The 27,854-nt window shown below is 34.2% G+C and overlaps 1 long non-coding RNA gene and 1 other non-coding gene across 3 annotated transcripts; one reads left to right on the plus strand and one right to left on the minus strand.

Moving 5' to 3' along the window:
- Positions 1 to 5,112: 5,112 nt before the first annotated feature.
- LOC114925552 (uncharacterized) lies at positions 5,113 to 7,703 on the plus strand. Of its 2 annotated transcripts, XR_011874044.1 has the most exons (4): positions 5,113 to 5,251; positions 5,338 to 5,539; positions 6,926 to 7,388; positions 7,511 to 7,703. It is a non-coding gene; the product is annotated as an uncharacterized lncRNA (long non-coding RNA). The 2 variants fall into 2 exon arrangements; XR_011874043.1 differs by lacking the exons at positions 5,113 to 5,251; positions 5,338 to 5,539 and having other exon boundaries at positions 6,600 to 7,388.
- A 7,501-nt stretch (positions 7,704 to 15,204) lies between these two features.
- On the minus strand, positions 15,205 to 15,312 carry LOC112761558 (small nucleolar RNA R71). Its single transcript, XR_003181948.1, has one exon. It is a non-coding gene; the product is annotated as a small nucleolar RNA R71 (small nucleolar RNA).
- Positions 15,313 to 27,854: the final 12,542 nt, after the last annotated feature.

Below are 27,854 nucleotides of genomic sequence, written 5' to 3' on the forward strand. Positions count from 1 at the left end.
AGATTACAAATGGATCCAAATTTACTCTTCCATTATTTCTTCACTACATTCATTATATAAAGGTTTCACAGCTGAACACATTTCATTAATGGGGACTAAATTTTTCGTAAAATTTTTTTCCATTTTAATTTTAATCTCCACAATTTAAAAACAGCAACTACCCACATTAAATGCATAACAAAATCAAACATTTAAATTCTGTATATTCATATCCACATCGGACACCATAAACATTGGAACATCAAATTTGTTGTCAATTCGAAAACACGACAAAGGTACGATCCCCAATTGAAACCAATTTCGGAAGCATACCTCCACCAACCTCTGATGACATTATCGAATCGTAAATAACTCAACCTGATCTACACAACGTACATGCGTCGCTGGTTGCCCCATGTGGTCCATTGCCTCCCTTATGGTGAACTATAAGTCGGCCAAATTTCGATCTATGCTTTCGTACCGTTCAATCGCTTGAGCCTTGAAGCTTTCCGGTGACTCCAACCCAACTTAACTCTAACTATTAATGGACTTTGGTACTTTATTGTAATAAGAAATTCTCAATTCGTAAATAATTTTATCTATTTTTTTTTAATTCTCCCCAACCGGTACTCTTCTTTATTTGTGAACCAGCGAATATATTTTTTATTATTTCCGTTTATAAACTAGTGTTCAAAATTTTAAAAATACTTTTTCCACCAAAAAATGCTCTTCGAAACAATACACACTTATCATTGTTCAGAGGCAAGATATGACAAATTAGTTCACTACAAATAAAATACCTTTCAAGTATGAAGATGGCAAATACTGAACGAATCAATAAAATATGAATTGAAACTTTAGGATCTATCCTTGATGACCTGGCTGTTCGCATCAATTTTTTCATCAATAAAAAATACAAGATAATTTTTACAATCAATTTCATAAAAATACAGGATGTATCCAACTCTTTTTAATTGATTTAAATATGAACTTAAGGTGATTATGATTCCTTACCTAAGTTTGAGGGGTTATTAAAGGTTTATGGTTTCCAGTTTAAGATTTATTATGGGTTAAGATGTAAAAACATAAAATTAGTTACATCTTTTGTGGCTATTTTGATAGTTTAAGAGAGTAGGTTTAAATAGGTGTATTAGCTTTGTACTGTACAGTATAAAAATGGAACAATATCCTTATCGAATACACACAGTTTACTTAATAGTAATACATGATATAGTTCAGTATTGATTCTTACCTGAAGGCTTCGGTCGCATGGTCGCATAATCGGATCGACGGTTAAATGTTAGTAATTGTTGTGTTTCTATGTTGCACCCTTTTTTGGTGAGATTAACCATCACCTATACCATACCATAGGAAAATTCTTAAGTGTACAGTTATAACTGGTGTTTCAGTTATTTTTAACCGTTGATATTTTTTATAAAAAATATATATAATTATATATAATTAAGATTAACGGTTAAAAATCACTGATACACTGATATGACGGTACACTTGAAAATCTTCCCATACCGTAATCCATGTTTGCGAATTCCAACCAATGGAAAAAGGAAAGAGACGCCATCTGGCCTGCCGATCCAAACAACAAATTTTGAAAATGATATTGCCCCTGTTGACTTTACATATAAATCAAGATAGTTTACAGGAGCAAATAAGTGTTTCACATTTTTAACATGTTACTAGCATCCTTTATCAATCTTTTTACCCAAATTATTGTTACGTTGTTTGTTAAATTTTAGTTGCATGATTGATCTTACTCATTTATATTAATAGAAAATGTATCTTATTATGAGAATGAAATTTTTACACGAGAATATGAGTTAAATAAAAAACTACAAGAATAAAATATAAAAAAATATATAATTTATTTTGTAATGTAATTAATTATTTTAAACTATAAATTTGATTTTAAAATAAAATTAAAATTCACTTTTTAATAGAATAAAATTCTTTTTTATTTTAAAAACTTTTTATTATATATAACACTATGTTTTTGTTATTTTAAAATTTAATGTTAAAATTTCTTAATTAAATTATAAGTTATCTGTTATTTAAAATAATTTCCTATTTATTATTTATATATTGTTCTTGCTGAAGTTGACCGGTGTATAGCTTGTCCGTCGATGAATGCCTTCAAGCTTCTCGTCAGGATGAGTTATATGTCAGCAAGAAGAGAACAAGGGGGTGGGTACCTGCAAAAGACACTTCGACGCTCAAGTCAGTAAGTGTTTAAGAGGTATAAGAATAATTCTATGAATATAGAATGTAAGACATGAAATAGAAGTCATAATGTATTGTATATTATAATAATTTTATGAATATAGAATATATCGAAAATGTCTCTAGAATGTCCAGTGTATACAGAGATTGGTGCCTTTTATAGGCATAGAGTTGATAAACAGAATTGATGGTATGACCGTTGATCATTAAGTCAGAATAATGGTCATTAAGTCGGTAATGAAGGTGTCAGTTATAGAATGAATGATAATTAAGGCCGAGTTATAACTAATAATGCACAATAAAGACCGAGTTATAAGGTTATTGAATTATACATTTAGCATAATGTTTCTAGCAATTATAGTATGACAAGGGATATTCTTCGTGTAATAATAGTAAATTGCCTGTTTAATTTTCTACATTAAACAAATAGTAACATAAAATTTAATAGCATAAAGTGAATAGTATAACAGTTATATACAATTGATATATAATTAATTTTTTATGAAATCCAATTTAAAGATTTGAACTCATCATTACTGTCATTTAATTGTATAAAACATATATTGAGGTTTGAATATAACTAATAAAGCAGTAAATATTAGTTACACAAAATATAAATACAAAAATATATATGAATAAAATAAATAATGTTATTTGTGTAAGTAGAGAACTTTGAAAAAGTAAGCGAAATTGATAAGTGAGTTTGTGCTAGGATTGATTGAAAACCGAGTTTGTTCTTGGATTGATTGAAAGTCGAGTTTGTTTTCGGATTGGTTCATTGATCGATTATGAGACGTGAAATATTATGATACGTAAAAATGAAGCAATTTGAATGTATAAAGTACATACTTTATAAAAAGTTACGATAGATTAAAATTTGATAAGAGGTATTAAATAAAATCTTAAACAAGATTGTTGAGATTGGTTCAAAAATTTGAATGTAGGAATTATTTTACTCGTCCCCACAGACGGCGCCAATTGTTCTTGCTGAGATTGGCCGGTGTATAACTCGTCCGCCGGTGAATACTTGTAAGCTCTCCGTCAAGATGAGGTATACGTCGGCAATAAGAGAACAAGGGGGTGGGTACCTGCAAAAGACACTCCGACGCTTAAATCAGTAAGTGTTTAAGAGGTATATAATAATTCTATGAATATAGAATGTAAGACATAAAATGAAAGTTATCATGTGTTATGTTGTGTTTATAATAATTCTATGAATATAGAATGTATTATTGAGATTAGATATAGAAGGTTCTTTTTTAGGCATAAAATTGATGAATAGAATTGATGTTATGACCGTTTGGTCATTAAGATAGAAATGATGGTCATTAAGTTGGTAATGAATGTGTCAGTTACAAGCAAAAGAATGAATAATAGTTAACGCCGAGTTATAACTCATAATGCATAATAAAGACTAAGTTATAAGGTGACGGATCATATATATTATTAACTTATTTTTAATATAAATTTTATATTTTAATATATATTTTATATAAATAATTAATTTAATCATTAATTTTTATGTGTATGTGTACATATATTATAATCCATCTAATAAATAAAAGAATAGATCAAATATATCAAAAAGTAAAAATTTATTTGCATTTATAATAATCATTAAATAATAATTTAATTAAATATATTAAATTATCTAATAATTTTCATGGTTAACACAGTTAGATGTGAGTTTTTACAATGTAAAAAGAAAGCAAACAGCAGTCTACGAAATGTTAAAACGGCGTTATTTGACGTTGGCGAAATGTAGTGAGTAGTGACAGGAGGAAATGCAGAAAAGTCGCCGAGGAATTGGGACGTGGTGTGTGTGGAGTGTGGACCCTCCTTCCTCTCGCCACTCTGTCGGTAACTGCCTCGAATTCGTCGCCGCCTAAAAGTGACACTCCATACGAGGCTACTTTTCAACTTTACTATTTATTTATTTTTCTTTCGTAAAAGGCAAAATAATAAATAAAAGAATAGTATGTACTGTATCTAGTACAGTAACACTAAATCAGCAACACCAATCTTTTTTTAAAAATGATTCAATTAGATAGATAGAGTTTTTGCATTATCGGGGAGCTCAATAACGCAACTACTCCCCTGACTCACTTTTTGATTCCTTTTCCTCTCAATTATTTAAACATCATTATGTCTATCTTCTTCCTTCTCTCCTCCATTTCCTAATACTGCCCTTCTTTTAGTTTCAGATTTCAAACAATCCTGCGGTCCATAGGACCTGTAAGTGGTGAGGGTGCACACATCATGTCCACTCCCACCAAAATCAAAGGGTTCCTTTCATTGTCGTGTTATCTAAATAGTTTTTCCTTAAAAAAATACTTATACTCTTATTAATTTATTTTTAAGAATGATGTATGAATTATTTTTACACAAGTAGAAAAACACAAAATTTACTTTTTATAACATAAATAAAAAATATATAAGAAAGTGGAGGTAAAATAAATATTATGCAAACATTATCTTTTACTTATTTATAATTTAATGTATCATATATATGTGTAATAAATATTCAATTTAAGATGATAAAATGCAAGATTACTTACCTAGTTACCTTGAGTATTTTGAATTTTTTTGTAGTTAGTAGCTTCTTAATGTGTATTTTATTGAAACTGGTATACCTTTCTAAATCCCTGGAGTATTTATTAATTAAGGAAGAATTAAAATAAGTGAATAAGGTAAACATTTTATTAATGAGTAGTATTCTTAAAAAGGTAAAAGTAAAAGAATATCTTGATACAAAATTTATAAGAATATAAAAACATTATAGAAAGAAGAAATTACAAACAAAATTGGCGAGTGCAAAATAAACAATAAGTTAAGCCAAGTTTGAGTTAATATTATTGTAGGGGCCATGTGAAATGATATTTTGGTACATTATAAAGTTGAGCAAGTGAAATGTTGTAGGAGGAGATAATATTATGAGCTCTCCTGAGTCCTGAGAGAAGAGTGGTGGTGGTCGTCGTTTTAAGTGAGACGCGTCCAGAAGCCAGGCGATGAGCGTGCATGTGCGTGTGCGTGGTAGGTTAGGGTCTACCCCTGCACCTTTTTTTTTTCTCTTTTGTTGTACCCTTTATAAACCCCTCCTGATCTCTCCATCCCCCATTCCAGTGATCACACACACACTCTCTCTCTCAAGTGGCGGCCGGGAAAGTTTTGTTTTGTTGAGGGGAATGTTGTCTGGCTCGAGGACCCTTCCTTTCCCTTCCCTTCCCTTCTCTAAATGAAATAAGAGTCGTCGGACCAGGCTTCATTCCCCCCAATTACTCGCTTTCACCGATTCACGTCTGATCTGAACCGCTGCCCCTACAAGGTTTGCTCTCAACTCCTCCTTCCGTTTCGTCTTTTGTTTTTTTTCCATTTTTACTCACTCAAATCTACATGCTCCACTTTTCTTTTTTGGTGTAATAATAATCATCAACCTGGCTGCACAAAAATGATTTTCATCATTACCTCCTTTTCAGATCTTTCATTTTCATTTTCTCATCTAAATAGTTATCATGATGTTTTCTCTGTCAGCTTCATCATCATTACCTATCTTTCTTCTCATTAACTGGATCTGATCCGATCTGTCTCTTTCTGCCATTTTTTTCAAACATCTCGTTGCCTTTCAACCCACCACAACCTCCCCCTCTTTTTCCTTTGCCTTTCTCTCTCCACCTTTTCTTTTCTCTCTCTCTCTCTCTCTCTCTCTCTCTCTCTCTCTCTCTCTCTCTCTCTCTCTCTCTCTCTCTCTCTCTCTCTCTCTCTCTCTCTCTCTCTCTCTCTCTCTCTCTCTCTCTCTGAGGGTTTCAAACTCTACATTTTGGTCCTAATCTCTACAATTATAAGCTAATGATGTACCCTATGTGAAGAACCAAGACGGGACAGGATAGACGTTATTTTTTGTCAACTTTATTGTTATGATGATGAGACACATTATTGAGGCCTGAGTGGTTCAGGACCAAATTCCGAAATCTTGTATAATGGATCACCTTCTTAATTTGTCTGGATTTATTTCAAATTGAGAAACAACAAAGGCATAAGCATTTAACCACTCTTGTGATTTGTTGCATCAATTCAGGTGCTACTATCTGGCTCTCTACTGGTAGCTTAGCTCTAGGTTTATAATGTCGCAGACCTTAGTTTAATTTACTGTCTTAGCTTTATCCTTTCTTAATTCCTTATATATATATATATATATATATATATATATATATATATATATATATATATATACAGGATACAATTACTTTTCGAAACCCGTATTTAAGTTCTTGAATAAAATAAATAATATATAATTGCTTAGTTTTCTTTCACTTTTTAACCTTAACTTTATATCTCATTTTGAACCTAAACCCTAATTCCAGCACTTCCCATGTTCATTTCTTTAGTTCAAAAGTGAATTTTCACTAAGGTGGTCAGATGGAGTATTAAAAGTGAGAGGAGAAAGAAAAAGTTATAATGCTTAGTCATCACTAAAGCCAGGGTTTTTCTTAGATCCTGAATTTTTGAGAGCAACTAGAAAGATATCATTTGATTACAATCACATAAAAAATCCAAGAAATATAGTCAAATGCTGCGAAAGGAAAGGATTCTTTTTATCTTACTGAACATGCGGAATAAGTAGTTGTGCAAGTGGTAAGGATTTTTTTAGTTTTTTTGTTGGTTGGGGGCGTTTTCTTTGTATTTAACCTTTTGATTTCTTCATGAACATAAGCTACAGGGTTCCCAAAGAGAGAATGACATCAAGCCAAAGTTTGAATGAGAAGCTAGCTAGGGCCATAGGGAAACAGTCCTTATTACTCAGCATTTAGCATTTGCTTTATTTTATCACCCTGCTCATTGTCATTGATACTTGCACGCAATGTGTACTTTAAGCACACACGCCTGCGTTAATTGGCATAGAATTTGGTATTTCTCTCGTCAATTTGTGTATGTTTGAAATGTTAATATGATTCAGACAAATATAGTTATGATGGTATCCATATTATTGTCCTCACCGGTGTTCTAAAATGAGAGTAGTTGCTGTAAAGTAACTGTATGAGGAGTGTGCGAACGCTACATATGTTTTGAGTGTGTGAGATAAAAAAGTGCTCAGTTTGGGAAATTGGATCTTTTGAAACTTTCTGCAAACAAAAACAAAACATACAAAAAGTTGAAGTGAACTCGAAGCCAGATGGGTACGTTTACTTTAATTTGTGTTTCCCTATGCATTATTATTATATTGTAAAGCTGAGTCAGATTTGTTGAATGTTGAATTCTTCACATTTTTTGACATCTTTTTGTACGACTGTTTGGATAGGAATTCGTTGATCTGGAGGACTTGCATTGGTAGATAAGGGTATAGTACAATGAGGCTGTCAAACTTTCTATTCGGTTGCCCTTCTGTCACACATACTATATATTATAGTGCAAACAAACATACAAAGATCGTATTTTCTCGTATAAATAGACAAACACCTACACACATTTTCGTGTGTGATGATTTATGTTTATTACATTTTCAGGACCAGAGATATCATACTTCTAATAATTCTTAATTATATGTTATTTTTATATGAAAATATTTTAAAAGTTGCGTCTTATATACGTTAATAATAAGTTTTATGTTGTTCATCTTTATAATTTTATAATTACATTTTTATAAAAATATTAGAATTAATAAAATATTTGTTAACAAATTTAAGATATTTATAATTAAAAATTTAATTAAAATTTTGATTATATATTTTTAAAAAGAATATTACATTAATTTTAATATTTTTGGTATGAAAAAAAATCTCATTAAAAGTGAAGAGGTTAATGGTGATGGCAAGCGTGAAAGATACATGTGATGGTCTTGTGTAAATTAGAGGTATGAAGACAATTGTCAATTTGGCAGCACATACATCTTCATGCGTGCCTGATCGGAGATTCATTGCTAGCTATTTGCATCATACAAAATTATGTTTGTTTTGTATTTCTTGGATAAGCATCCGAATAAATAAAATAAAAATAATACTTCTAATTAACATACAAGCAATATAAATGATGAAGTTTATTATTTTTATGGTCATGAAAATATGAAAAATGATTGTTTATGTAAATTCCTATGACTACTTAACGGGCTGAGATACAGGCTGGCCCTATAACCTCTAGAGCCCAAGTTAGTTTCCTCATAACCCTATCCCAACAACGTACTAAACAATATCCTGGGCTTCTGGCCCGCATTATTACCAAAAAAAACGTACTAAACAAAATATTTGTTTTATTTTTTCTATGAACACCTGAAGGAGAGAAAAGGAAGGTACCAAACATTATGAAAGCAAGACAAAAACCAAAAAAAAAAAAAAGAAAAAAAATAACATTAGGAAAATTAAACAAGAGTCTTGAAGAAAGTTTAATAATATTAATAATAATATAATAATAATAATACAAAATAAATAGCAATGCATTATTTTCTTACTTTTTACAATTGGATCGAATTTTTTTAAATAAAAATATTAGTAAAATAAAAATAGAAAAGTATTGGGAGACAAATTACGATCAAAGTTTTAACAACTATAATTAATAATTATTTATTTAAAATTTTAAAAAAATAAATCTAAACAATCAGCATTAATAATTACCATTGTGAATTATAACTATTAGTAAAACAACTCTTTAATCCTGTATTCTCCTCTTTTTCATCACGATAATGTTCTAGGATCTCGTCCAACCTCCACTCGAACTATTCTCACCGTCGTCGTCCCTCAAGAGTGCTGTCATCCCTTGCAATTTGCACCGCAGAGCCGTTTTCGTAGCAATTCGCCGGACCGTCGACCACCATAGCACCTTCCTCGTCGTGATTCACGGCGTTGCCACCACTGTCGTAGCCCTTTTTACACATCTGAGTGGTTGCTATTGCAGGTCTTCTGAGCCAGCGCCGCCAGCCCTTCCACGTCAATCTCCTCCTGCCACCAGCCCGTTCTATGTGGTCGCTGCTGCAGGCCTCCTGGGAGAGCAACCCCGGCGCATTGTTTTTGAATCCGAATCATGTACAGTCACTCAATGGTTCAATCTCCCTCTCTAAATTTCTGATTTGTCCAAGTGCATGTGTATGGTATTTGAATTTTGGATGATCAAGTATGTACTTTTTTGGAATTTTTATTAGTGTTATGTTGTTTCTGTTATAAACTATGATGATGAGGGTGGCAGACGTTGGATCTGTATCAGAATTCATGATTTTTTTTTGTTGGGTCCTTGTGGAATTTGCGTTGTTTGTTGATTTTGGGGATTTGTGTTTTGTTATTGCTAATGAAGATTATTCTTGTTTTGTTGATTTAGTGATTTTCTGCATTTACTATGATAATGCTTGTAACATCATGTGTTTTTTGAGGATTTTAAGACTAAAGTTGAAAATCAAGAATGATTTTGAGGACATGTAATCACAAGAATAGTTTTTTTGCATTTTCAGGATCCTGTTTCAAATGTATTAGTCATTAAAAAAGATAAAAATATTATTTTTATAGTAGAATTTGTCTTGTGATTGCAGATCAAACTTGTGAGTTCATATCAAGCAGAGATCTAGATTGTCAAGAGCATGGGTGGTGAAGATAAGTGGTTCAGGTTGATGATTATGTTTCTTAGCTCTGTAATATAGTTGGTGCTTGATTAGATAAGTTTATAACCTTCAAATTTAATTTTCTTATTTGTATTAGTAGATCATATACTGGTGAGGGCTTTATTCAAACTGTATTTCTATTATATTTGCTTATGCTTATTTCTTAGTTTTGATATTTTTATACAATAAAAACATGCATTAGCTTTCAGGGGTGATGTATAAAATGGTTTAATCTGAGAATAAATTGTTGCACTGCAAAATATATTATTAAGGCATGGGGTCTTGTTGCATTAACTACAGCACCTTCATTGTAACTTCTGTCAAAATATTTTTGACACTCTAACAAAGTACAGTATTCAACTTTGGATTGGTAACATTTTGTAATTCTAAAAAGAACTGGAAGTTATTTAGTACGCATATCTTTATCTCTAATTCCTATATTTCTTTCACAAGGATAGTCCTATTATTATACGCTTGTAACATTAGACTTGATGTAATTTATGGACTAGTGCACAATAAGATGTTTTGACTAGCGGGTTGTGGAAAAAGCTGTTGTTTGTGGAACTCTACACTTTCATATTAAAGATTCTCCTCATATGCATGTTCTTTAATTTCACGATTTTCATTTGGATCGAATGATTTTTCATGTAGGATTACAGATACCTCCATATCGGAGATAGATTACTCTGGCACTTCCAATGCATTTGGCAGGAGCATTTACTCACAATGAGGGTGCACAATCTTTTCTTTATGCATCTAACAACAGTTAGTCACTTTGAACTCACCTTTTGATTTTATCATTTTAGCACTGAGTAACATTTATTATTTACAGGTATGTATATGAAGAATACCCTGTTGTCATCAAATAGCATGGGTGGTCAGAATCTTATAACCTTCAAGTTTATTGACGGATTACTCCGGCACTTCAAATTTATAACCTTCAAGTTTATTGTTTAGTTTCATGAACTGTGAACTTTGAGTTGTATTCAATTATCTTCAGATCATATGACAAATAATTATTTATTTCATTTTTATTTTTGTAGTCTTGATTAAAAGTTGGTTTTCTTTACTAAAGGTAGGGGCTTGTATTCAAAGATTAGATTAGGGTGCGCCAAAGCGAATCTAAACCTTACCTTATTTTAAGTAGTTATGGAATTAGTGACACATCCAAACAAGTTTTAAATAGAAGATACATTCATTAAAACCACATCTATTAAAGAAACATCTAGCAACAGACACATCCATTAAAGACACATCTATTAAAGACTGATGAGCGGATAAATAATACGCTTTTTGGCATTGTTTTTAGTATGTTTTTAGTAGGATCTAGTTACTTTTAGGGATGTTTTCATTAGTTTTTATGTTAAATTCACATTTCTGGACTTTACTATGAGTTTGTGTGTTTTTCTGTGATTTCAGGTAATTTCTGGCTGAAATTGAGGGACTTGAGCAAAAATCAGATTCAGAGGTTGAAGAAGGACTACTGATGCTGTTGGATTCTGACCTCCCTGCACTCAAAGTAGATTTTCTGGAGCTACAGAACTCGAAATGGCGCGCTTCCAATTGCGTTGGAAAGTAGACATCCAGGGCTTTCCAGCAATATATAATAGTCCATACTTTGGCCAAGAATAGACGACGTAAACTGGCGTTCAACGCCAGCTTTCTGCCCAAATCTGGCGTCCAGCGCCAGAAAAGGAGCCAAAACCAGAGTTGAACATCCAAACTGGTACAAAAACTGGCGTTCAACTCCAAGAGGGACCTCTACACGTGCAACACTCAAGCTCAGCCCAAGCACACACCAAGTGGGCCCCGGAAGTGGATTTATGCATCAATTACTTACTCATGTAAACCCTAGTAGCTAGTTTATTATAAATAGGACATTTTACTAGTCTTTTTGACAATCTTTGGATTATCTTTGGACGCCTGGTTCTTAGATCAGAGGGGCTGGCCATTCAGCCATGCCTGGACTTTTCACTTATGTAATTTTAACGGTAGAGTTTCTACACTCCATAGATTAAGGTGTAGAGCTCTGCTGTTCCTCAAAGATTAATGTAAAGTACTACTGTTTTCTATTCAATTCATCTTATTTCGCTTCTAAGATATTCATTCGCTCTTCAACCTGAATGTGATGAACGTGACAATCATCATCATTCCCTATGAACGCGTGCCTGACAACCACTTCTGTTCTACCTTCGACTGAATGAGTATCTCTTAGATCTCTTAATCAGAATCTTCGTGGTGTAAGCTAGAATGATGGCGGTATTCAAGAGAATTCGGAAAGTCTAAACCTTGTCTGTGGTATTCCGAGTAGGATTCAATGATTGAATGATTGTGACGAGCTTCAAACTCGCGATTGCCGGGCGTAGTGACAGACGCAAAAGGAGGGTAAATCCTATTCCAGCATGATCGAGAACCGACAGATGAATAGCCGTGCCGTGACAGGGTGCGTTGACCATTTTCACTGAGAGGATAAGATGAAACCATTGACAAGGGTGATGCCTCCAGACGATTAGCCGTGCTGTGACAGGGCATTTGAATCATTTTCCCGAGAGAAGACTGAAAGTAGCCATTGACAATGGTGATGTATCACATAAAGCCAGCCATGGAAAGGAGTAAGACTGATTGGATGAAGATAGCAAGAAAGCAGAGGTTCAGAGGAACGAAAGCATCTCTATTCGCTTATCTGAAATTCTCACCAATGAATTACATAAGTATTTCTATCCCTTATTATTTATCTTTTAATTATCTAATCCAATCACATTTAACCCTACCTGACTGAGATTTGCAAGGTGACCATAGCTTGCTTCATACCAACAATCTCCGTGGGATTCGACCCTTACTCACGTAAGGTATTACGTGGACGACCCAGTGCACTTGCTGGTTAGTTGTGCGAAGTTGTGAACCATGGTATTGGCATCATGTTTTTGGCGCCATTACCAGGGAAAGAAAGAGCGATGAATTTTACATAATCAAAGTGTAATCACAATTTGTGCGCACCAAGTTTTTGGCGCCGTTGCCGGGGATTGTTCGAGTTTGGACAACTAACGGTTCATCTTGTTGCTCAGATTAGGTAATTTTCTTTTTGTTTTGTTTTCAAAAAAATTTAAAAAAAAAATAATATAAAAATGTTTTCAAAAATTTTATTCAAAATTTTTAAGAATGAATTCTAGTGTTTCATGAAGCATGTGAAGCCTGGCTGGCTGTAAAGCCATGTCTAAATTTATTTGGACTGAGGCAGCAATTTGTTATCAAGAGCAAGCTAGTTGTTGCTAATCCACCTGCTGCTGTTCCTGATTCACCTGCTGAAGCTTGGCTGGCCATTGGCCATGTCTAGTGTTTTGGACCGGAGCTTTCATTGAAAGCTTGGCTGGCTAGTGAGCCATGTCTAATTCCTGGACTGAAGCTTTAGACTAAGAATGCAAGATTCCTAGAATTCATGTTAAAAATTTTGGAATCCTTATTTTTTCTTTTTCATATAATTTTCGAAAAAAATCCAAAAAAATTAGAAAATCAAAAAAATCAAAAATATTTTTGTGTTTCTTGTTTGAGTCATGAGTCATGTCATAAGTTTGGTGTCATTTGCATGTGCATCTTGCATTTTTCGAAAATTTCATGCATTCATAGTGTTCTTCATGATCTTCAAGTTGTTCTTGGTAAGTCTTCTTGTTTGATCTTGATGATTTTCTGTTTTGTGTTGTATGGTATTTTTCATATGCATTCTTGAATTCTTAGTGCGTAAGCATTAAAGAATTCTAAGTTTGGTGTCTTGCATGTTTTCTTTGCATTAAAAATTTTTCAAAATTGTGTCTATGATGTTCATCTTGACATTCAAAGTGTTCTTGGTGTTCATCTTGACATTCATAGCATTCTTGCATGCATTCATTGTTTTGATCCATAACTTTCATGCATTGCATCATTTTTCCTGTTTTCCTCTCTCATCATAAAAATTCAAAAAACAAAAAAATATCTTTCCCTTTTTCTCTCATCAAATTTAAAAATTTGAGTTGACTTTTTCAAAAAAATTTTAAAATCAAGTTGTTTCTTATGAGTCAAATCAAATTTTCAATTTGAAAATCTTATCTTTTTTCAAAATCTTTTTCAAAAATCAAATCTTTTTCAAAATTCTTAGTTATTTTCGAAAATTCCAAAAATATTTTTCAAAAATATTTTTCTTATTTTTATATCAAATTTTTCGAAAATAACATAATCAATTAATGTTTTGATTCAAAAATTTGAAGTTTGTTACTTGCTTGTTAAGAAAGATTCAAACTTTAAGTTCTAGAATCATATCTTGTGATTTCTTATGAATCAAGTCATTAATTGAGATTTTAAAAATCAAATCTTTTTCAAAACTACTTTCTAAAATATCTTTTTATCTTACCTTTTTCAAAAAGTTGGTTTCAAAATATCTTTTCTAACCTCCTAACTTTTTATCTTTTCAAAATTTGTTTCAACTAACTAACTAACTTTTTGTTTGTTTCTTAACTTTTTCAAAACTACCTAACTAACTCTCTCTCTTCTAATTTTCGAAAATATCTTCCCTCTTTTTCCAAAATTTCTTTTTAATTAACTAATTATTTTTATCTTTGATTTCAAAATTTTTCAAAAATTACTAACCTTTTTCAAAAACTATTTTCGAAAATCACTAACCCTTTTTCAAAAATTATTTTCGAAAATTCTCCCTCTCCCATCTTATTCTATTTATTTACTCATCTACTAACATCTCATCTTACATCTCAACCCTCCTCACAGTTGTGTTTCTTCCATTATATTACATTCTTTGTCTCCCTCTCTCCTTTTACTCACACAGGGATCCCTATACTGTGGTATAAAGGATCTCTATTATTATTATTATTTTTCTGTGCCCTCTTCTTTGTCATATGAGCAGGAGCAAGGATAAGAACATTCTTGTGGAAGCAGATCCAGAACCTGAAAGGACTCTGAAGAGAAAACTAAGAGAAGCTAAATTACAACAATCCAGAAATAACCTTTCAGAAATTTTCGAACAGGAAGAGGAGATGGCAGCCGAAAATAATAATAATGTAAGGAAGATGCTTGGTGACTTTACTGCACCTAATTCCAATTTACATGGAAGAAGCATCTCCATTCCTGCCATTGGAGCAAACAACTTTGAGCTGAAACCTCAATTAGTTTCTCTGATGCAGCAGAACTGCAAGTTTCATGGACTTCCATTTGAAGATCCTTTTCAGTTCTTAACTGAATTCTTGCAAATATGTGATACTGTTAAGACTAATGGAGTAGATCCTGAAGTCTACAGGCTCATGCTTTTCCCTTTTGCTGTAAGAGACAGAGCTAGATTATGGTTGGATTCTCAACCCAAAGACAGCCTGAACTCTTGGGATAAGCTGGTCACGGCTTTCTTAGCCAAGTACTTTCCTCCTCAAAAGCTGAGCAAGCTTAGGGCTGATGTTCAAACCTTCAGACAGAAAGAAGGTGAATCCCTCTATGAAGCTTGGGAAAGATACAAACAGTTGACCAAAAAGTGTCCTTCTGACATGCTTTCAGAATGGACCATCCTAGATATATTCTATGATGGTTTATCTGAGCTATCAAAGATGTCACTGGACACTTCTGCAGGTGGATCCATTCACCTAAAGAAAACGCCTGCAGAAGCTCAAGAACTCATTGACATGGTTGCTAATAACCAGTTCATGTACACTTCTGAAAGGAATCCTGTGAGCAATGGGACGCCTCTGAAGAAGGAAGTTCTTGAAGTTGATACTCTGAATGCCATATTAGCTCAGAATAAAATATTGACTCAGCAAGTCAATATGATCTCTCAGAGTTTGCATGGAATGCAAGCTGCATCCAACAGTACTCAAGAGGCATCTTCTGAAGAAGAAGCTTATGATCCTGAAAACCCTGCAATAGCAGAGGTAAATTATTTAGGTGAACCTTATGGAAACACCTATAACTCATCATGGAGAAATCACCCCAATTTCTCATGGAAGGATCAAAAGTCTCAACAAGGCTTTAATAATGGTGGAAGAAACAGGTTTAACAATAATAAACCTTTTCCATCATCCACTCAGCAACAGACAGAGAACTCTGAACAAAATGCTTCTAATTTAGCAAACCTACTCTCTGATCTATCTAAGGCCACTGTGAGTTTCATGAATGAAACCAGGTCTTCCATTAGAAATTTGGAAGCACAAGTGGGCCAGCTGAGTAAAAGGATCACTGAAATCCCTCCTAGTACTCTCCCAAGCAATACAGAAGAGAATCCAAAAGGAGAGTGCAAGGCCATTGACATAAGCACCATGGCCGAACCCAAAGAAGGAGAGGAGGACGTGAATCCCAAGGAGGAAGACCTCCTGGGACGTCCAGTGATCAATAAGGAGCTTCCCTCTGAGAAACCAAAGGACTCTGAGGCTCATCTAGAGACTATAGAGATTCCATTGAACCTCCTTATGCCCTTCATGAGCTCTGATGAGTATTCCTCTTCTAAAGAGAATGAGGATGTTACTGAAGAGAAAACAGCCAAGTTTCTTGGTGCAATCATGAAGCTGAATGCCAAATTATTTGGCATTGATACTTGGGAAGTTGAACCTCTCTTGTTCATCAATGAACTAAGTGATCTGGATCAACTGGCATTGCCTCAGAAGAGACAGGATCCTGGAAAGTTCATAATACCTTGTACTATAGGCACCATGATCTTTAAGGCTCTGTGTGACCTTGGTTCAGGGATAAACCTCATGCCCCTCTCTGTAATAGAGAAACTGGGAATTTATGGGGTGCAAGCTGCTAAAATCTCATTAGAAATGGCAGACAACTCAAGAAAACAGGCATATGGACAAGTAGAGGACGTGTTAGTAAAGGTTGAAGGCCTTTACATCCCTGCTGATTTCATAGTCCTGGATACTGGAAAGGAAGAAGATGAATCCATCATCTTAGGAAGACCTTTCCTGGCCACAGCAAGAGCTGTGATTGATGTTGACAGAGGTGAACTAGTCCTTCAATGGGATGAGGACTCCCTTGTGTTTTCAACTCAAGGATCTCTCTCTGCATCCATAGAGAGGAAGCAGAAAAAGCTTCTCTCAAAGCAGAGTCAACCAAAGCCCCCACAGTCAAACTCTAAGTTTGGTGTTGGGAGGCCACAACCAAACTCTAAGTTTGGTGTTGAACTCCCATATCCAAACTCTAAGTTTGGTGTTGAGGAGTCTCAACAAAGCTCTGCACATCTGTGAGGCTCCATGAGAGCCCACTGTCAAGCTATTGACATTAAAAAAGCGCTTGTTGGGAGGCAACCCAATGTTTATTTATCTAATTCTATTATTCTTGTTTTTCATGTTTTATTAGGTTCATGATCATGTGGAGTCACAAAATAAACAAAAAAATTGAAAACGGAATCAAAAACAGCAGAAGAAAAATCACACCCTGGAGGAGCATCTGTCTGGCGTTCAGCGCCAGAACAGAGCATGATTCTGGCGCTGAACGCCCAAAATGGACAGCTTCTGGGCGCTGAACGCCAGAACAGGCATGGTTCTGGCGTTCAACGCCAGAAATGGCTAGTAATTGGGCGTTGAACGCCCAAAATGGGCACCAACCTGGCGCTGAACGCCCAGAGTTGTGTGCAAGGGCATTTTACATGCCTAATGGGTGCAGGGATGTAAATCCTTGACACCTCCGGATCTGTGGACACCACAGGATCACCTCAAGATCTGTGAATACCACAGGATCATCTCAGGATCTGTGAATCCCACAGGATCCCCACCCACCTCACCCTCTCTCTCTCCATTCATGATCACCCCTTCTGTTTTCCATTCACCACTCACATCCATACACACATCCCTCCATCTCCTCCATATTTTCTTCTTCTTCTTCTTCTATTATTCTTTCTTCTTTTGCTCGAGGACGAGCAACTTTCTAAGTTTAGTGTGGTAAAAGCATAGCTTTTTTTTTGGTTTTTCATAACCATTAATGGCACCTAAGGCCAGAGAAACCTCAAGAAAGAAGAAAGGGAAGACAATTGCTTCCACCTCTGAGCCATGGGAGATGGAAAGATTCATCTCACAAGCCCATCACTAAGAAAAGGATGGAACAAACAAGAGAGCACATTCATGGATCTCAACAGGCACATGAAGAAGCTCATCATTAAGAAATCCCTTAGATACCTCAAGGGATGCACCTTCCTCCACTGAACTTTTGGGAGCAAACCAACACCTCCCTAGAAGAATTAAGTTCCAATGTGGGACAACTAAGGGTGGAACATCAAGAACACTCCATATTCCTTCATGAAATAAGAGAAGATCAAAAAGCAATGAGGGAGGAGCAACAAAGACAAGGAAGAGACATAGAAGAGCTCAAGGACATCATTGGATCCTCAAGAAGGAAATGCCACCATCACTAAGGTGGATTCATTCCTTGTTCTTATTTCTTCTGTTTTTCATTTTCTATGTTATGTGCTTATCCATGTTTGTGTCTTCATTACATGATCATTAGTAGTTAGTAACCTTGTCTTAAAGATATGAATGTCCTATGAATCCATCACCTCTCTTAAAAGAAAAATGTTTTAATTCAAAAGAACAAGAAGTATATGAGTTTCAAATTTATCCTTGAACTTAGTTTAATTATATTGATGTGGTGACAATGCTTCTTGTTTTTTTTGAATGTATGCTTGAACAGTACATATGTCTTTTGAAGTTGTTGTTTAAGAATGTTAAATATGTTGGCTCTTGAAAGAATGATGACTAGGAGACATGTTATTTGATAATCTGAAAAATCATAAAAATGATTCTTGAAGCAAGAAAAAGCAGCAAGAACAAGGCTTGCAGAAAAAAAAATAGGCGAAAAAAAAATATATATATATATATAGAAAAAAAAAGAAAGAAAAAGCAAGCAGAAAAAGCCAAAAGCTCTTAAAACCAAGAGGCAAGAGCAAAAAGCCAATAACCCTTAAAACCAAAAGGCAAGGGTAAATAAAAAGGATCCCAAGGCTTTGAGCATCAGTGGATAGGAGGGCCTAAAGGAATACAATCCTGGCCTAAGCGGCTAAACCAAGCTGTCCCTAACCATGTGCTTGTGGCGTGTAGGTGTCAAGTGAAAACTTGAGACTGAGCGGTTAAAGTCAAGGTCCAAAGCAAAAAAAAGAGTGTGCTTAAGAACCCTAGACACCTCTAATTGGGGACTTTAGCAAAGCTGAGTCACAATCTGAAAAGGTTCACCCAATTATGTGTCTGTGGCATTTATGTATCCGGTGGTAATACTGGAAAACAAAGTGCTTAGGGCCACGGCCAAGACTCATAAAGAAGCTGTGTTCAAGAATCATCATACTGAACTAGGAGAGTCAATAACACTATCTGAACTCTGAGTTCCTATAGATGCCAATCATTCTGAACTTCAATGGATGAAGTGAGATGCCAAAACTATTCAAGAGGCAAAAAGCTATAAGTCCCGCTCATATGATTGCAGCTATGTTTCATTGATAGTTTGGAATTTATAGTATATTCTCTTCTTTTTATCCTATTTGATTTTCAGTTGCTTGGGGACAAACAACAATTTAAGTTTGGTGTTGTGATGAGCAGATAATTTATACGCTTTTTGGCATTGTTTTTAGTATGTTTTTAGTAGGATCTAGTTACTTTTAGGGATGTTTTCATTAGTTTTTATGTTAAATTTACATTTCTGGACTTTACTATGAGTTTGTGTGTTTTTCTGTGATTTCAGGTAATTTCTGGCTGAAATTGAGGGACTTGAGCAAAAATCAGATTCAGAGGTTGAAGAAGGACTGCTGATGCTGTTGGATTCTGACCTCCCTGCACTCAAAGTGGATTTTCTGGAGCTACAGAACTCGAAATGGCGCGCTTCCAATTGCGTTGGAAAGTAGACATCCAGGGCTTTCCAGCAATATATAATAGTTCATACTTTGGCCAAGAATAGATGACGTAAACTGGCGTTCAACGCCAGCTTTCTGCCCAAATCTGGCGTCCAGCGCCAGAAAAGGAGCCAAAACCAGAGTTGAACGCCCAAACTGGCACAAAAACTGGCGTTCAACTCCAAGAGGGACCTCTACACGTGCAACACTCAAGCTCAGCCCAAGCACACACCAAGTGGGCCCCGGAAGTGGATTTATGCATCAATTACTTACTCATGTAAATCCTAGTAGCTAGTTTATTATAAATAGGACATTTTACTAGTCTTTTTGACAATCTTTGGATTATCTTTGGACGCCTGGTTCTTAGATCAGAGGGGCTGGCCATTTGGCCATGCCTGGACTTTTCACTTATGTAATTTTAACGGTAGAGTTTCTACACTCCATAGATTAAGGTGTAGAGCTCTGCTGTTCCTCAAAGATTAATGCAAAGTACTACTATTTTCTATTCAATTCATCTTATTTCGCTTCTAAGATATTCATTCGCTCTTCAACCTGAATGTGATGAACGTGACAATCATCATCATTCCCTATGAACGCGTGCCTGACAACCACTTCCGTTCTACCTTCGACTGAATGAGTATCTCTTAGATCTCTTAATCAGAATCTTCGTGGTGTAAGCTAGAATGATGGCGGCATTCAAGAGAATCCGGAAAGTCTAAACCTTGTCTGTGGTATTCCGAATAGGATTCAATGATTGAATGACTGTGACGAGCTTCAAACTCGCGATTGCCGGGCGTAGTGACAGACGCAAAAGGAGGGTAAATCCTATTCCAGCATGATCGAGAACCGACAGATGAATAGCCGTGCCGTGACAGGGTGCGTTGACCATTTTCACTGAGAGGATAAGATGAAACCATTGACAAGGGTGATGCCTCCAGACAATTAGCCGTGCCGTGACAGGACATTTGGATCATTTTCCCGAGAGAAGACCGAAAGTAGCCATTGACAATGGTGATGTATCACATAAAGCCAGCCATGGAAAGGAGTAAGACTGATTGGATGAAGATAGCAGGAAAGCAGAGGTTCAGAGGAACGAAAGCATCTCTATTCGCTTATCTGAAATTCTCACCAATGAATTACATAAGTATTTCTATCCCTTATTATTTATCTTTTAATTATCTAATCCAATCACATTTAACCATACCTGACTGAGATTTGCAAGGTGACCATAGCTTGCTTCATACCAACAATCTCCATGGGATTCGACCCTTACTCACGTAAGGTATTACTTGGACGACCCAGTGCACTTGCTGGTTAGTTGTGCGAAGTTGTGAACCATGGTATTGGCATCATGTTTTTGGCGCCATTACCAGGGAAAGAAAGAGCGATGAATTTTACATAATCAAAGTGTAATTACAATTTCTGCGCACCAAAGACGCACCCCTGTTTGGAAAAATTATTTAGTCAAAAGACACATCTATTAAAGACACCCCGAACAAAAGACACATCCAAATAAGTTTTAAACAAACGACACATCTAACAGAAAACACATCCATTAAAGACACGTTCAAGTATTAACCGATTAAAATAAAACAAGTGTTTAACAAAAGTAAAAAGATATCATCTGAAGAAGTACTCCTTAACATATCAAGAAAATTAGATACCTTTACCATCTTCATTTCTAACAACTTCTCCTTGTATGCTAATTAATCAAGTAAAGCATCTTAAGAACCTATAAAAGAATAATTTAACTAAAAATTATGGCTCCATCAAGCTAGTACCATTTCAGCCTTAAATGAATTCAAAGGACACAAGGGAATGTTATGACATTCTACTTCTTGTTCTGAAGAACATACAAGTTGGATTTCGACAAGTTTTTTGAGCATATCATCATTTGTAAGATCAAGTGAGGCAATGGTCCTATCAAGTCTTTCTCTATACTGCACATTCTTTTGTTTCTTCTCTATCTATGCATCTCTCAAAAAATTGGGACAAGCCTTCTCTTAGAAATTATGTCAAGCACCATGTGATCAACCATTTACAAGTTCCTACTTTGCTCCTAAATCAACAACAGAAAAAATTCACCATAGTTATAAACAAAGACTAGCCATTCATGACTAATTTAACATCTCATCATAGTGAATTAGTATTTAGTAATGATGGACTTTTGATAAATTTAATTCTATGGTGTTTTCATTGTAGCATATAACCAATAAAAAGCTAATATACTCATCATAGCATATAGCTAAAAGTAGCAAAGTTACACCAAACATACATATAACCAAGTAACAAACACATAGTGACAAACGAAAATTAAATGAAATTACATGACATGAAAGTCCAAAATCAAAATTCGGCCTTAAAATCAATATACACCATTATATTCCCATTAAGACAAGCATGAACTAAAGGAGCTCAGTGAACTGTAATTCATAAAAAAGTTACAAGGAAATTATATCAAATTATCCCAAAAGAAATATCCAACAATTAAAATCAACGAAAAATCTATTAATCCAACAAAAATCAGAAGAGCATCACATAAGAACCACGAATACCAAGAATATGAACCCTGAAACAAACTCAAAACATTTACTGATACTTAAAATCCTAACAATATACTAACCAATTGGAGAACACCGGGATGATTGCAGAGAGCGGCGTGCGACGGTCAGAGATGAGATGCGGTGGGGCAGCGTGGACACAGAGGCGGTTGCTGTTGCAGCCTGGAGATAGCGATGCGTCGTTGACGCCTTCAGACGAGAAGGACTCCCACGGCGATGTCAACCTCCGTGAGAACCAACATCGGCGGCGTCGACCTTCGTGAGAAGCAACAGCGGCGAGGTTGTACTGTGGTGTTGAAGACGACGACGTCCTCGCGGGTGGGGGGAGCAACTTGGGAAAATTAATGTTGTTCTAGATATCTCAATATGTACTTTTTCTATTATTTAACTAATGTTTGATGCATGTTTTTTGTTCTAATCTAGTTATTATGACTTCAACTACCAATATTTATGCACAAGTTAGCAGTATTCCTATACTGAATGGTACAAACTTTAAGGTTTGGTAGGATACTGTGGAGATTATCTTCAGTTGTATGGATCTGGATATAACTCTTCGAGAGGAGAAACCCACTTCCACTCTAGAAAATTCTAATGAGGTTAAAATAGAGAAGTGGGAGAAATCCAATCGAATGAGCATCATGATTATGAAACGCTCAATTCCTGAGGCATTTTGGGACTCAATTACTGAGGATAAAGATGCTAAAATGTTCCTAAAAGATGTTAAAAAAATTCTTTGCTAAGAATGAAAAGGCAGAGATAAGTAATCTTTTGAGCAAACTTGTTTCCATGAGGTATAAAGGTAAAGAGAACATAAAGGAGTACATTATGAAAATGTCTCATCCTACTTCAAAATTAAAAGTACTAAAGTTAGAGTTGTATGAGAATTTACTCATGCATTTAATTTTGATCTCTCTTCTTGCATACTTTGGGCAATTCAAAGTGAGTCATAACACTCTAAAGGACACTTGGTCCCTAAATGAGCTTATATCTCATTGTGTATAAGAAGAAGAAAGGCTACATCGAGATAAGACTGAATGTGCTCATATGATTTCATCTTTTCAGTATAAAACAAAGCGTGATACTGCTGCGGATGCACCTTCTCAGCAGAAAAAGAGTAAGAAACAGGATCAAGCTTCAACTTGTTTCTTTTGTAAGAAGGTGGAACACATGAAGAAGGATTATACCAAATATGCCGCCTGGCGTACAAAGAAGGGGTTGCATACGGAGCCGACCGCCAAGTGACGCTGAAAGATACATCTATGTGGTAGATGACAATATAATTGCAGTCGAAGCTATAGGAACCTTTAAATTATGTTCCACGAGTGGATTTTACTTGGATTTGTTTGAGACATTTTATGTACCATCGTTTAAACGGAATTTAGTTTTTATTTCTCATTTGGACAAATCAAGTTATTTTTGTTCGTTCGAAAATAATAAAGCCAGTCTCTTTTATAATTCGAATAATATTTGCTCTAGTAATTTGATGGATAATCTATATAGGCTTGATTTGAATTCCTATAATAATGAAATACTACAAACATGTACAAAACAAAAACTAAATGAGAATTTGGCACCGTTATGGCACAAACGCCTATGTCATATCTCTGAGTAGAGAATTCAGAGGCTCATATCGGATGAAATTCTTGGACCCCTAAATTTGGCCGATTTTGAAGTCTGCATTGAGTGCATAAAGGAATAAAGGACAAACGAAAGAAAATTAGGTGTCTAGAGAGTTAAAGATATCTTAGAACTAATACATACTGATATATGTGGCCCATTCCTTATTGTCTCTTGGAATGGACAACGGTATTTTATTAAATTCATAAATGATTACTCTCATTATAGGTATCTATATTTAATTCATGAAAAGTCCCAAATTTTGGATGTTTTCAAGTCTTTCAAAGCTGAAGTTGAACTTCAACTTGGAAAAAAAATTAAAGTTGTCAAATCTGATCGTGGTGGTGAATACTATGGAAGATATGATGGTTCAAGTGAGCAAGGTCCCAGGCCATTTGTGCTTTTCCTAGAGGAGTATGGTATTGTTCCACAATACACCATGTCAGGCAAATCTAACATGAATGGTGTTGCAGAGCGAAGGAACCAAACCCTTAAGGACATGGTGAGAAGTATGATTAGTATTTTTTCTTTCCTGAATCACTCTGGGGAGAAGTCTTAAAAACCACAGTGTACATCCTTAATAGGGTGCCAAACAAAGCAATTAACAAAACCCTTTATGAAATTTGAACTGGAAAAAGGCCCCATATAAAGTATTTACACATTTGGGGATGTCCAGCTGAGGCATGACCTTATAGACCGCATGAAAGAAAACTAGACTCAAGAACAATTAGTTGCTATTTTGTTTGTTGCACTAAGCGTTTATGGGAGTACAAGTTTTACAATCATGCATCAAGGTCTATTTTTAAAATGGAAAATGCGAAATTTCTTAAGATTGTTGAGTTTGAGGGGAAGAAAATAATAGGAATATTATTTTTTATGAAAATTTTGTAATTGACAATGATCAGGTTTTATACCTATTATTGTTCAAGATGCAGTTATAGTACCAGAGCACAATGAAAATTCTATGATAGATACTACTACAATACAGAAAAATAATGAGAATCCTCCTTAACTCCAACCCATACAGCAGACTCAACAACCTCAAGAAATGTTGCTAAGGAGATCCAACAGAGAAAGGAGAAGTGTAATTTTGGATGAATATGTAGTCTATCTCCAAGAATATGAGGAAGGCATTGGTTTGACAGAAAATGACCCAATCAATTTTCTTTAAGCCATGCAAAATTCAAACTCTGAAAAGTGGATCGATGTCATGAAAGAAGGGAGTAAAGTTTATGAAAGAAAATGACGTTTGGGATCTTGTAGAATTACCTGAAGGTGTGAAACCAATGTGTTATAAATGGATATTTAAAATAAAAAATGATTCTAAGGGTAATGTCGAGAGGTATAAAACTTGTCTAGTTGCTAAAGGCTTTACTCAAAAGGAAGACATAGACTATAAAGAGACTTTTTTTTTTCGGTATCATCGAGACTCTTTTAGAACCATAATGACACTAGCAACTTATTTTGACTTGGAGCTACATTAGATGGATGTAGAGACAGTGTTTCTTAATGATGACATTGATAAAACGATGTATATGGTACAACAAAAAAAAATTTGTATCAGGTGATTCAAAATCTATTGTTTGTAAGTTAAAGAAATCCATCTATGGTCTCAAACAAGCTTCCCATCAATGATATCATAAGTTTTATTAAGTCACTACCTTGTATGATTTTGAGGTAAATATTATAGATGAATGTATATACCGCAACTTCAGTGGGAGTAAATACATATTTTTTGTCTTACATGTTGATGACATTCTACTTGCCAGTAATGATATAGGATTGTTGCATGAAACTAAAAAATTTTTATCGTACAAATTTGAAATGAAAGATCTTGGTGATGCCTCTTTTGTATTAGGAATCGAGATACCAAGAGATTGCTCTCAAGGTATTCTTGGATTATCACAAAAGAACTATATCAAAAGATATGGCATGAAAAGCTGTAAACCAATGGACACACCCGTAGCTAAATGAGACAAGTTCAGTCTCAAGCAATGTCCCAAAAATAATCTTAAGAGGACAGCAATGCATGATAAACAGTATGCATCAACACTAGGGAGCTTAATGTATGCTCAAGACTGCACACGTCCCGATATATTATTCATAGTGGGAATGTTGGGTAGATACTTTGAGAAATCTTGGCATGAATTATTGGATAGCTGTTAAACACGTAATGCATTATTTGAAGAGAACAAATGATTACATACTTACTTATCAGATATTAGAAAATTTGAAGATCATTGGGTACTCTGATTCTGATTTTGCGAGATGCCAAGATAGTAGACGCTCTACTTCAAGCTGTGTTTTCATGCTAGCTGGAGGAGTTATTGCATGGAAGTCTAACAAACAGACTCTTGTAACTTGCTCAATAAATGGAGGCAGAGTACATTGCTTGCTTTGAGGTATCTAAACATGGTATATGGTTGCAAAACTTTGTCACTGAACTTTGTATAGTAGATGACGTTGAAAAGCCATTAAAAATATTTTGTGACAATAGATCAATAGTACTATATTCTATTAACAATAAGAGCTCGATAAAATCAAAACATGTAGACATCAAGTTCTTAGTTATCAAAAAGAAAATTAAAAAAAATAAATTTCCACAAAATATATAAGAATAGAGTATATTTTTAATATATACTTTTAATAGTTTAATATGAATAATTTAAATTATAAAATAATTTATTTTAACATAAAATTTATAATTTAAAATTTAAAATTAAGATTAATAATTTAATATTTAAAATTTAAAATAAATAAAATAATTTTAAGAAATGCGTTGATACTGATTGAGAAAAGATTAGTATTACTTTTCGGCTCTACATACATATCTTTATTGAATTATTATGCTTGTCATAACTGCTAGTGCTTGAACTGCCAAAAAGAACGGACAAATTATATCTTGGATTTAATAATCGAAAGTAATTGTTTTGATAACTAGATATTTGGACATACAACTGGTGAAGTACTATGTCTGTATGATACTATTCCTTAAATTGTTTGTGTCTGGATCAAGATTCGATCATATCACTTATCTAATGCGTATTTAATTAAGCACAATGCATTCTTGGAAAATGAAAAATTATACTCAAGCCATCAAGTCAAATCCAAACAAATATATTTGTATTTTGTTATGATATGATGTATAGATATTAACAAAAATACGGGACACGATTCGATATAAAATATGTTAATACACGAATTTTAAAATTTTATAAAATATAGAAATATTTATATATATAAAATATAAAATATTTTTTAAATAAATTGTAATAATATTTTGATATTTTATTAATATTAAAATATAAATTAATTTTTTAATTATTTTTATTGTTTTATTTTAATTATATAAAATATTTAACATATTTTTGTTTTAATAAATAATAATATATATTATTTCTAAATTTATTTTAAGAATATATATTAAGAATAAGATTGAACACGTTGACACATGATGGTATTTAAATATGTCCAAACATGTTCGGAGAAATTTTTTTTTTTATTTTTTATTAAGACACAATTGGACACAGCAGACATACGTATCGGACGAATATCAATAAATATCGTATCGAAAATATATCCGACACACAAACATAACAACTTAGTAAAATATTCGTATTTCATAGATATGTTTTAATTTCTTATTTAAAATTTAAACTTTTAAGAAGGATATAGTCTATCATATTTGAATTTTTATGATTAAAAGATCTAAAACTTGTTCTTTATTCTTTTAAAAGAACTAAAACTTTAATATATATTAGTATGAAATAGGATCCGTCTATACCATTTTTGTACTTTAAAATTTAAATTTAAAAATACTTTGTATAAGAAAATGTTTTTTTTCAATATACCTGTTCGGTAGGTCGGATACCGGACGGGCTGGGTTGATATCCTGATCGAAGAGGGGAAAGTCGTCTGGTCGCACGTCTTCGGGCTGAGGGTAGGCGAGGTCTCGAGTTCTTCGAATGTAGTAGGGGGTGTCACCTGCAAAGACACTCCGACGTTCAAGTCAGTGAAGTATGCAGGCGAGTAGAAATTAAGTGGTATGTCA

Source organism: Arachis hypogaea, chromosome 16 (genome assembly GCF_003086295.3).
Source record: "Arachis hypogaea cultivar Tifrunner chromosome 16, arahy.Tifrunner.gnm2.J5K5, whole genome shotgun sequence".
Taxonomy (NCBI): Eukaryota; Viridiplantae; Streptophyta; class Magnoliopsida; order Fabales; family Fabaceae; genus Arachis; species Arachis hypogaea.